General features: G+C 47.0%; 1 pseudogene; it reads right to left on the reverse strand.

The window, feature by feature from the left end:
- Window positions 1–2,540: 2,540 nt before the first annotated feature.
- Window positions 2,541–2,915, reverse strand: LOC114500898 (annotated as a pseudogene).
- Between the last annotated feature and the right edge of the window lie 8,485 nt (window positions 2,916–11,400).

Genomic DNA, 11,400 nt, shown 5'->3' on the forward strand with positions numbered 1-11,400 from the left:
AGGCCTACTTGGTCAGAGGGCCTGCCTCCCCAGCTCGGCACCAGCACCCCAAAGGCATGGCCACATCTTCCTGCTCTCTGGACCTGCTGGTTCCTGGCATGGACCCAATCTGTTTGTGCCAAAAGAGGTGATGAATACTGCAATTTTTCCCTTTTCCTTGTGGAATCTCCCAGATGGAAAACAGCACCTTAACAAGTGTAAAACTTGTTGCAGTTGACAAATTGTTTTCTTGTCTGTTATTCCGGAGTCTTCATGCCACACAAGACTCTCCACTCCTCCCCACTACCAACACCTAGATTCAGGTCTCTGCCTTCCTTCCACAACAGCTGTGTACCTGCTCTCCTCACTTCCCACCTTGCCCTACACAAAGCCCTGTTTTCCACCCAGGAGCCAGAGAGATTACTCAAACAAAACTGCTTATGTCTCTCCTGGCTCCCTCTCAGACCAAGTCAGCCCTTTCACAGGACACGAGCCCCTCCGCAATCTCATCCTTGTCTCCTCGGGCCCATTTCTCTTTCTTTCTCCAGGGCCCAGCTCCTCCGCCTGCTTGTCTGGCCACAGCACCAAGAGTGCCATGATGCCATGTGCCTGAGTCACCTGGGCAGGGGAAACTAGAACCTGGAGGTACTTTTCATCCCTTCCTCACATCATCTCCTTGTCCACACAAGCTCGGCTGCCTTGCCTGGTGATGTCACTGGCCTGGGTGCAGGTGCCACAGCTCATGCCAGGCTCTGAGGCAGGGGGTGGGGTAGAGACTGGTGAACGCCCACTTGGTCTCACTTCAGAGAGAGAATTATGGCACGAAGGGAGATGAAGCAAGACTTGGCATGAGGCACAGTGGGGACTGTCCTTGGGTCCCTTGCTTTCTAACTGCCACAGGGCACCCAAAACCTCCTGAGTAAAAAAGTAAACATGCAACTTTTGAGAAAAATGTCACTGAGCGCTAACATAGCTTTTGTTAAATAAAGGACTCTGGTGGCACTTTCTTCATGCACTGTTGTAAGCACCTTACCTGAATTTATCTAATTGATCTGATGAATTATCCTCATGGCAATCCATTTTATAGACAAGAAGACTGAGGCACAGAGATATTAAGAAAGTTTCCCAAAGTAGCACAGCTAGCAAACAGTCTAGCCAAGATTTGGCCATTGAGTCCGTGCTCTAAACCTCTGCTATTTCGCCAGCTTGCTAGAGCGAGGCCTGCCGCCCTGCCATGGGAGCATCATCCTCCTGCCACCCCTCAGTCACTGGTGCTTGAGGGGTGTCTGCAGAACCTCTAGCCCCAGATGTGCCTTCTTGGCCTCACCTCCCTGCACTGTCATCTCATATTTCATCACTGTGAGACCTCATCCTATTTCTCAGTTGGATTTTATTATTCCCATTCTGCAGTGAGCAAACTGAAACTCAGAAGATTACTGCAAGATTAACATATCCGAAGTACTGCCAGGATTGGAAATGGAGTCTGTCTAGACACAGTGTCATACCTATTCCTCTAGAGGTCAGGTCCAGCATGAGGGCAGGGGAGGCACTCTTTCCATGCCATACTGGGCATGTTGAATCTGAGGCACCACGGAGGCATGCAGGCAGCAAAGCCAGGTTTGCGGCTCCAGAGAGCATGGGGCTAGACATGCCATTTTGGAAGTCATCTGTTGTAGGTGATGGTTAAGTCTATAGAAGAAGAGAGGGGAAGTTAAGGAGAGCTGGGAATTAAAAAGAGCAAAAGCCAAAGCTTGGGGAAGGTCTGTTCATAGCGGGTGAGATAAGGAAGGGCAAGCAGAGAGAGAAAAGTGACAGTAAGAGCCAAAGAATGAAAGCCGTAACTTCTATTTGTCCAGTGAGTCTTTGTGTTCCTTGTCTCTCATCCTACATACACAGACGTGCACACACCCCTACACATGCATCCAACAGAAACTCCAGAAGCCAGTGCTGGCACAGGCTAAGAACTATTATTACTGCTGGTTTGCAAATGTGAAAACTTTAAGAGGGTGAGGGACGTGCCTCAAATGTAACAACTGACAAACACCAGAATTAGTGTGGTAATCTATGTACCCCACAGACACAGCCCCAGCATTGTGGGTGGTGTGGAAGGAGAGAACACAGTGGAGGGGGGAGGGTATTGTGTAATACCCTCCCCCCTGGGAGGGTCAAATCCAGCACTGATTTAAGGAGGAAACACAACTGGCATAGAAGCCTTTTAGGAGCAGGGTCGGTGGGAGTGGAGATCCAAACTGAGGTGTGGACGATGGAGGAGTGGTGGGGGGTAGTGAGGAGGTGGGAGAGCCAGAACCGACCCTTATTAGAGAAACTGGTGAGTGAGGAAAGAAGAACCCAGAGTCCTCTGTCTCTTTCCCCTGTTTTCCGTGGATCCTTTTCTGTTGCCAGGGTTCGTCCTCTGTCCTTCTGCCTCTTTTCCTTTCCACTCTTTTTCTTCTTCTCCAAACACAACTATTTACTCTGGACATCTAAGACATGTTTAGTATTAGGTTTACTAATTGAATAAAGTTTTATGCAACTTGCCTTTTTTTTCTGAAGCATCTCCATATCAGCCATCTTTCATTAGGTGCTGATTCCAATATGAAAGGATTCAGAGGTGCTGTGCAAAGATAATGGTCAGGAATCTGGAGTCCACACTGGGTCCTCTTCAGTGGTACTTGCATTGCTGCTCATGTTTGGGTTTCTTATAAGAACAGCACTAGTTAAAAAGCATGTAAACTGCCAGCACCATGGAAACTCCAGCAACATTCCCTTTCTTCACATTGACATACTTGTTGTAATACCAATAGCAACCTCCTTGAAATGCTCCAGCAATGCCTTTAGGGGGGAAATCCCACATCAGTATCCAGCTTGGCAGCTCCCCTAATTTGACATCCATGAGTCTCTTCTCCTTCAATGGTACAACTGACACCATCTTAGAGTCTGGGCGCAACTTGTTTTTAATGTTAAAAAAAAACAGAAGAGCTGAAATTTTTTTTTTCTAAAAAAAGTTCTTTCCAAAAGGGAATACTTTTAAAATATCCTCCTTGATGAGTTTTATTAGTGAATCTGTGCCTCTCAAGAGTGAAAGGCAGGCTCCTCACTTCTGTGTGAAGGTGCCAGAGAAAGAAGAGAATTTTCTGGATGAGTCAGGAGAAGGGAGGCTGCTTTTTTCACGTTCCCTCCAAGTGAGACAGGCACTCATGAGATCACCCAGCATGCCCAGCAAGGTGCTTAAACATAATTGCCTTCAATGAAGACATACAAATAAATCATTCTACCTGGCAGAGAAAATTTGTGTGTCGGCAGAATGGGCAGGCAAGACATCCCTTCAGCTTCTGAGCTCCAAGGACGGCTATGTCTGACCCACCCATGCAGATAGGCTGAGGAGCCCTGCCGCTGCGGAGCCCACACTCCTGACAGCCCCCGGGCCCCAAGCTCATTCTGGGAGCAGAAAAGGGATCAGAGTACAATTCCCCTCCTCTGCAAGGATGCACACAGCAGGGGGGTATCAGACACCACCTGCTCCACGAGGAGTGGTCCAGGTGGAATTGTCACAGTTCTTATAGGGGTCCCTCAACCTTTCCTGTATCCCATGCCCTTGAGGGCTGTGATTTTGCTATGCCAATGAACCCCTTCAGGTCACCGACAACCTACCCACCATGCACCCTAGAACCCACGTGGGGTTTCTGCATGAACTCATGCTGAGTGAAAAACAGCCCCACAGGGTTCCCATAGGCTTGGAGGGGTGAACAAGCACCACCTTCTCCCTCCCCCATCACTGCTGTCATGTGCATTTTTACTGGCCTCTATCTCAAGTCCTTAAGTCACATCTGCCAATATTAAATAATGAGGTAGTTACTTTCCTGACACAGCTGACGCAGAGATAAGAGATTTCCCATCATCTGATAGGGGGAGAAAATGCCTAGGTTTGATTAGATTTCTTTCCTAAGCCTAGATTCTTTCATCAGTGAATAATTTTGCTGACTTCTTTCCGAAAGACCTAGACAAAGGTTGGCACTTTGGGGTGTGCTCACAGGCAATGGCAGGCTGGCTGCTCCTGAGGGCCATTCACAGGGCAGAAAAGGGAGACAGACTCCACACCCAGGTCAGCACAAAGCTGGGTGCTATGAAGGGAGGAGAATGGGCTGAGTTGCAAGAGAGCCTTGGGTCATACTCTAAAGGTGGGAGGCAGTGGAGAAAGAGGGGAAAAGGTGAAAGAAGAGAAAGGGAAGGAAGAGGAAGAGGAGCAGAGAGAGGAATACATTTTCTTCACCCTTTCCAAGCTGTCTGCTTCTGGGTTTGTTCTCTTAAAGTTATGTCCTGTCTATAGCCTTATAACGAGAGACACAGAACACATTTGGCATCTGTTGGTCCCTCCAGTCTGCCAACAATATTTTTATTTCTGGCTCAGAATCATTTTTGGTCAGGATTCCCCTAGAAGCACACCCTGAGACAGCATATTGATTGCTAGGGGAACAGAAAAATGTAACAGGGAAGGGAAGACAAGCAATGAAATTGTGACTTCATCCTTCTAAGCAAGCCTGGGAACTGGTGTAGAATAGCACTGAGTTATCCTATTGAAGAAGCAGGGAAATGGTTTCTTTAGCTACTATTTCCCATTAGCCACTGACTGAGAGCTATTTCTGGGGGACATTGAGGGTGTTAATTCCTAGCACTTGACCCACTCCAGGTCAGCATCTGGATAAAAACCCTAGGCACAAGGGCCAGGTGCAGCAGTTGAAGTAGGTTGGCACATGTGAAGATGGAAAAGGTAGAGACAATGTTGGTGGGACAAACAGCTTTTGTCAAAGTGGCTACAGCACATAAGTGGCCTGAAAGTGGGCATCGAGTCCCCATCCAGCCAGGAGAAGCAAGACCACAGAGCATCTTGGAGCCACTGAGGCCATTTTGAGCTTTTAGGCAAGGCTCAGAAACATCTTTGATTTTGAGAGTCTCCAGCATAAAGGAGGCACAAGTGAGAAAAAGGAAGAAAGCAGAAAAAGACTAGAAGAGAATGGGGAGGACAAAGAGAAATAAAGCAAAAGTATGTAACCCATGAACTCATATAATCAGCCAACCTCTCATGAGACTTGAAGTAGGCCACAGAAGGGCTGCTGCTGGTAGACATGTGGGGAAGTGACACAAGAAACAACTGCAGAGGGACAGACTTCTGACTAGCTGGGGAAAGGATTCTGGGAAGTGTTCAGCCTAGGACATTCTCTTGGTTTTTCGACTAAATCCAAGAAGACCTATTAAAGCCTATTATAAAGAGAGAGTTAAACCTCCGACATATTTATGGTGGGACAGTTAGCAATTAAGAACAGAAGTTGTTAGAGTAAGAATCTCATTTCTATGTGGTTGAGAAGTCTGGGCAGCAGCACTTGAGCTCAGAGCAGTGTCGATGTGACACAGGCCAGCAGTGTCTGCTGGACGCAGGACCCCAATGTGCAGCTACAGACCTGGCACAACCAGCATATAATCCTGGAGATCACCAGCTTTTCCTTGTTTCAGGGCCCTAGGAAATAGGATTTAGTAGCATAAAATGATTTTAAATGGAGCACTTCCCATTGATCCAAAATTTTGGTGAGGAAGCCCTGATATCAAAGACGTCGATGAGACGTACCAATGACTCTAGAGAGAGGTGCTAAATATATCCATGAGGGACTTCTCAGAGGTTAAAAAATATGTCTATCAACCATTAACCCATCCAGACTTATACAGAAAACAAGACATTTGAACAGCACTCTTTAAGAGAGTTGTTGAGATAGGGAGTTAGCTTAGCAGGGGGTGCTGTGATATTTCTTTTCCCTTCTATCACCTCAAACCAAGAGAAGGGACATTGACAAAATTGAGACTAAAAAAAAAAAAAAAAAAAAAAGGACTCGTATCTTACAGTACCAATCTGCTGCAAAACGTGTGGGTCTATTTGAGAGAGCTTTGGGAGAAAGTGACATTTGTTCCCTTGGAGTTCGGAGGTATGTTTGAATTCAGAGACTCCCAGCCTTGTCCCCTGCTGAATTTGGAAGGCAAGCACATGGCTGAAATCACCCACTAAGGCACGACAAAGAGAGTGAACAGAAAAAGACCAGCTTTAGTGGGAAAAGGAAGCATGATTTTCCTTTGGGATAAGCATACACTAGGGAAGATAATTAGGCTTGAACCATGGAGCTGGGACTTTCCAGAGAAGGTCACCTGCCAGTTTAGAGATGACAGGAAAAGGCTGTAGGGTATATTGTTGGGGAAAGTTGCTAAAAGTGTTACACGATGACCTCATCTCTTTCTATCCTTCTGTCCTTCTGCTGTCTATGACAGCAGTTCTCAGCCTCAGCTGCATGTTGGAATCACTAATGTTTAATTAGTATTTCAAAAATATAGCAATGAAAGGTCTTACCTGCAACCTAGCTTCTAGAAGTGGGGTCTGGGCGCTAGATTTTTTAAAGAAGCTCCTGTGGTGATTCTTATGTATAGTTAAGGTCTAGAAGATGAGGAGGATATTAAGCAGAGGCCAACTGTATCCAGTTGTAGTAGAGAGTGGAGGCTAAGTTCTGTGGTGAGCATGGCTCCAGGCTGACACTTGGGGGCCTGACTGTGAAGTGGAGAAATTCATTCATTCTTTCATCATTTATTGACTCTCTCCTATGTGTTCTGTACTGTGGATACAGCTATGAACAAAACAGCTAGAACTCCATGACCTTGTGGAACTCCCAGTCTAGCAGAGAGGGCTCTCTTGATTGGGAGACACACTTGAGGCTCAGGGAAACCCCTCCTGGATCTCAGGTAGGTGATGTTGGGGAGCACACAGCAGAGCACTAACAGACTGCGTGGTTTCATGAAACACATTCACAGCTGATAATACCCTCACCCAGTTGACTCACATCAGGCTGGTGATCATCTTGTGTCCAGGCTGACATGGCCCCGAAGGCTCCGAGTGGTTGCAGAGTCTGTGATGTGGCATTCATCCATGGTTTGTTCTCTCCAGCCTCCATCCATGAAGGTTCATTGAATCAGTGCAGCACAGAGCAAGTAGGTACAACTGTGTGTGTGGGGATAAACCCACAGTTGTGAAATAATGTTGATGATGGTGATGATGATGGCGATGATGAGCATCTCTATTTGTAGTTTAGTTTAGCGTCTCACCTGAGGGGTCTGTGGTGGAACCAGCCCTTGAACTCAAATCTTTTAATCCTATCCAGGCAGGGTCGTCTCCTGCTTCTCATTTATGGCAATAGTTAAGCTGACCTTCTTGGGACCAGAAGAAAGAGGTTCTAGGTGCCTGCTTTGTGTCCTTCTTTACCCTAGGCTTAATGACTTGACAGATCACTTCTACTCATCTTCCCCAGGATGAGGGGGAGCACTGTACTTTGAGAGGCCAGGATCAGAGGCAACTTTGGCCCACAGGCCAAGGCTAATTGCTCTTATCACTACCTCCATTTGTGAAACGTGTCTCTGGTGGGAAGTGTAATTAGAGCATTGTGGAGCCTTGGAGGGCTGATGAAGCTGGGCTAATTGCTGAGAAGATAGCATCAATGTGGAACAGCGTTTTCCCAGCCCAGCCCTGCCCATAGGTCCTGAAAGTGTGGAACAGAGAGGGCAGAGGAGTGGCCTGGCTTTGGTGTGCTGTCATGCCTACATTAGCTTAGTACAGAGGAACCTTTAGGTTTGTCTCTGCCCTATTTACAAGAGGGCCTTTCTTCATGTTCCCATTCTCATTTCCTGGTTTCTTCCTCGTCTTCTGTCTCTTTTCCTTCTCCTCTTCCCTGGTGTGTGCTTGTGCCTACAGCAATTGCACTACAGTTCTGATCAACTGCTGCTCCTTTGGTGACCAGGAGGTGACTGAACCTCCAAACCACTCTGCCCAGTACCAGGGAGCACAGACTCTGTCCTACTCACCTAGAGCTCTTCAGCAGCCCCCACCTTGTGTCCTGTGGTTGGGAACAGCATGAGCTGCATGGAGGGAGCATGATTACAGTTTTCAAGGGAGCAATAAGAAATATGTGAACACAAAACTAAGTGCCGAAAAATGAACAAATATCCTTTTATCCATTGCTTTAAACACTTCCATGGTTGTCTTTTATTGTTGACTTACTAAGTGCCAAGCATTGTACTACATGCCCCACATGCATTACCTTATTTAATCCTCACAACAGGCCTAGGAGATAGGTCTTATTTTCCAGCTTTATACTTGAGACAGTTGGGGCAAAAAAGTTTTTACCTTTATCAAGCTCACACCACTAGCAAGTGCTACATTCTCCCTAAGCCCCTGAGTTGAACTGGGTGGCCTCAAGCTTGGAAAAACTGTCCTGACACAGAGACTCAGGAATCTAAACCCAAGTGGTTTGGTCAACCCAAGGGTAACAGAAGGAACATAACAGCAAACAGACAATTTTCAAATTCAGCCTGGGCCACAAGCAGGGGCAGATCTAACAAGATAAGCTAAGGGTATGGAAATGGAGCAGCAGACAGGGGAATGGGAAAGAGACCTCAGCCTTGAAGAGGAAGATCCAGAATCTAGGCAGGAATTGGGTCCTCCACCACTGTCTGAAATGCAGAGCAGTGCCCCTGGCCCAGGGAGGAGGTATGGCCCTACATGGAAATTAAGGAGAGGAAACATAGGCAGAGACCTATTCTTTATAGTTGGCCCACACTGGAGGAGGAGTGGGTCACTGTGATGTGATAGGGTTTGAAGGAATCGTGGAAGTCCAGAACAATCTCCAGTCCAGTGGTTGCTGGGTCTGTTGGCACAAAAGGGGACCTGGAACAGAGGGCATGGGAAATACCACTACTTGACTCCAAACCCCAAACCCAAAGCTGAGTTAGCAACTACATCCTAAGCCCAAAATGAAGCGGCAAAGCTCACTGATAAATGTCCTGCTTTATTCTGGATAAGCTCATGAACTGGGGTATATGGGGATGCCCAGCTTGAGAAGTTGGGGAGGGCAGGATCTGGGGCAATAAGCAGGCTTATGCCTGCAGAGATCTCCAAAGAAAGACCTAGATGATGATGCCCTTCTGTTCCTGGAAGAATAGGAAGCAAAACGGAAAACAACCTAAACCCAGTCCAGACTATCCCGGTTAACACAGGGAGTCAAAGATTTTTTTTTTATCATTGCTTTATTGCCCAAGAATTATAGGCTTCCTTATTTTATGGTGGGATCAGTAAACAATAAGATAATAGCTCACAGATATTGAGCATTTACTACATGCCCAGCATAACAAAACTCCATGGGTTGTGTATCACTATCATCTGTCTTTTTTACTCAGGAGAAAGCTATAGTTCAGAAAGTTGATGATTAGGTCAAAGTTACGCACCTGGTGAGTATGAATCCCAGGAATTGAACCCAGGCATAAGTCTGCACTGATAACCATTGTGTAATCCTGTCATTCTGTGGAAGCTGCAAGCCTCAGACCAGGATCTCATACATAGCAAGTCACTGGAATTATGTACTGAATGAATGAATCAATGGGAAGATAGGTGGATGTATGCCTAAAAGAGTACTTTTCAGACCCTGAAGCCCAGGCAGGTTCAGAGGAGGATGGACTTAAAGTGAAAATTGTGTATAGAGATAGGGCTCTCTAAGTCATACCAGAATTCACTGGAGAATGTCCCAGGATGAGACGAAAGGACAAATGTCTATCAATTGCCAGTGAAATGAGGAATCCCAGCCACTCTATGTCCTTTTTGTTTCTTGAGTATGATTCTCCTGAGTAAATCTGGGCCCTGTTGTTCTCAGAAATGGTAATGTTATCTTCTTAATGTTTCAAGTCACATTTTCAGCATTCTGTGTTGTTAAATATGAGTGCTGAAATTGGGGGCCCCTGATGGGTTTTAGAAGCCAGTTTCAGGTTCCAGAATGGGCAAATCAGTAGAGCAACTCCCTAGATAAACTTGGGTCTGAGGGGACCTTGCTTTCTCTAGAGGTGAGATTCTGTACACAGACATAGCTTTCAGGAGTGGTTGGTACCCAGGACTTGGGAGATGAAGAGAGTAGTGAGATCCAGGTAGTGGCTGAACCCCAGGGAGGCAGAAAATCAGAACCCAGCCCTGAGAAGGGGCTGGGTGAGCACATGCAGAGAGGGGTTGGGATTGAGAGGGGTGGAGTACTGGCCAGTGTGAGTGCTCTAGGACTTCAGGTGCAGGAAGATGAAGCTCAGTCTTGTGGATTGCTACAACATGGCAGCCCAAAAGGGAAAGAAGTGCTTTGAGACAGATGTGCATGCAGTCAAGAGAAAAAAGTGGTACTCAGGATAGGGTCCAAGTGTCACCAAGTTACAAGATCATGGACAAGGAGGCCAAGGCCAAAGGCCCACATCTTGTCTAGGACGGGAGTACTAGGCCCATGTCTTGTCTAGGATGTAGGAGTACTAGGACTTGCAGGAGAGAGATGAGGGGGCCCAGCTGCCCACTGCTGGGTAATCCTGAAGCTTCATAGGAAGAGGAGGGAGCCATCCTCTCTTGCGTGCCGCTCATTGCTCTTTGACTCAGTTTGGAGCATGTGCCAGGCCAATTCATGCTTTGGAAACTTAGTTCCACTGGAAGAACATTCTTGCTGTTGCTTGTAATGCCCAGGACTGTGTTGTGATACTGCCTCTTGCTAGCTCTCTCCTGGCTTGGGGCCTCTGTTTTCTCTGTGGACTGTGTTGGGGGACACACAATGGCAATGGGAAAGGGGTCCACTCCTCTTTAATTGGAAAGAGTCGCTTCCTTTTTGGAGCTGGAGCTGAAGACAGGTTCCCCCTTATACAGAGCATGGTCCCTAATACCTCCTCTGAGGGCTCTCTCTAGACAGTCCCTCCACATCCCAGGCCAGCAGCCAAGCTTCTCCTTCTTTAATAAGCTTCCACCAGGACTGTGTGGGGTATACCTGCATTGCCCGTTGTCTTGCTCTGGGCTGCCTCAGAAGGCAGGTTACCTTTCTCAGTTGTCCTCTCTACCTGACATTCTTTTCCCAGTCTGGCCTTACTGTCTTTCCCTCTGCTCCCTATTGTCAAGGAGCCAGAACATTCCAGGTTCAGTGCAGGATGATAAGAACTAGAGAAAATCACAAGCCCTTCCAAGTGTCCTAGAGCCAGATCTTTTGGAATCCTCTTTGCTTTCCTTGATTCACTTTGCTATGCTGATTGGAGACTCTTGGTTTCCCATCCCATGATTCCTCACAAGTTATGCAACATCCAGATTATTTGCTTGGAAAAATAACACCTGGTCACGCCTTTCCCTTCCACCCTCTCTTCCACCTCCCTTTCCTCTTCCTCCTCCTGGTGTCCTGATCACCCATGTGAGTCCCTTCACCATTCAGAGGTCAAGTCATAATGCCCAGGCCAGGCAACTGGGGGAGTGAAATCTACAACAGGGAGCTAAAGAATCTGCAAGCCTAGGATTTTTGTTTTGTTTTGTTTTATAACTAATCACCCTAGGACTCGATTAGC

The sequence above is a fragment of the Phyllostomus discolor genome, chromosome 6 (genome assembly GCF_004126475.2).
Source record: "Phyllostomus discolor isolate MPI-MPIP mPhyDis1 chromosome 6, mPhyDis1.pri.v3, whole genome shotgun sequence".
NCBI lineage: Eukaryota > Metazoa > Chordata > Mammalia > Chiroptera > Phyllostomidae > Phyllostomus > Phyllostomus discolor.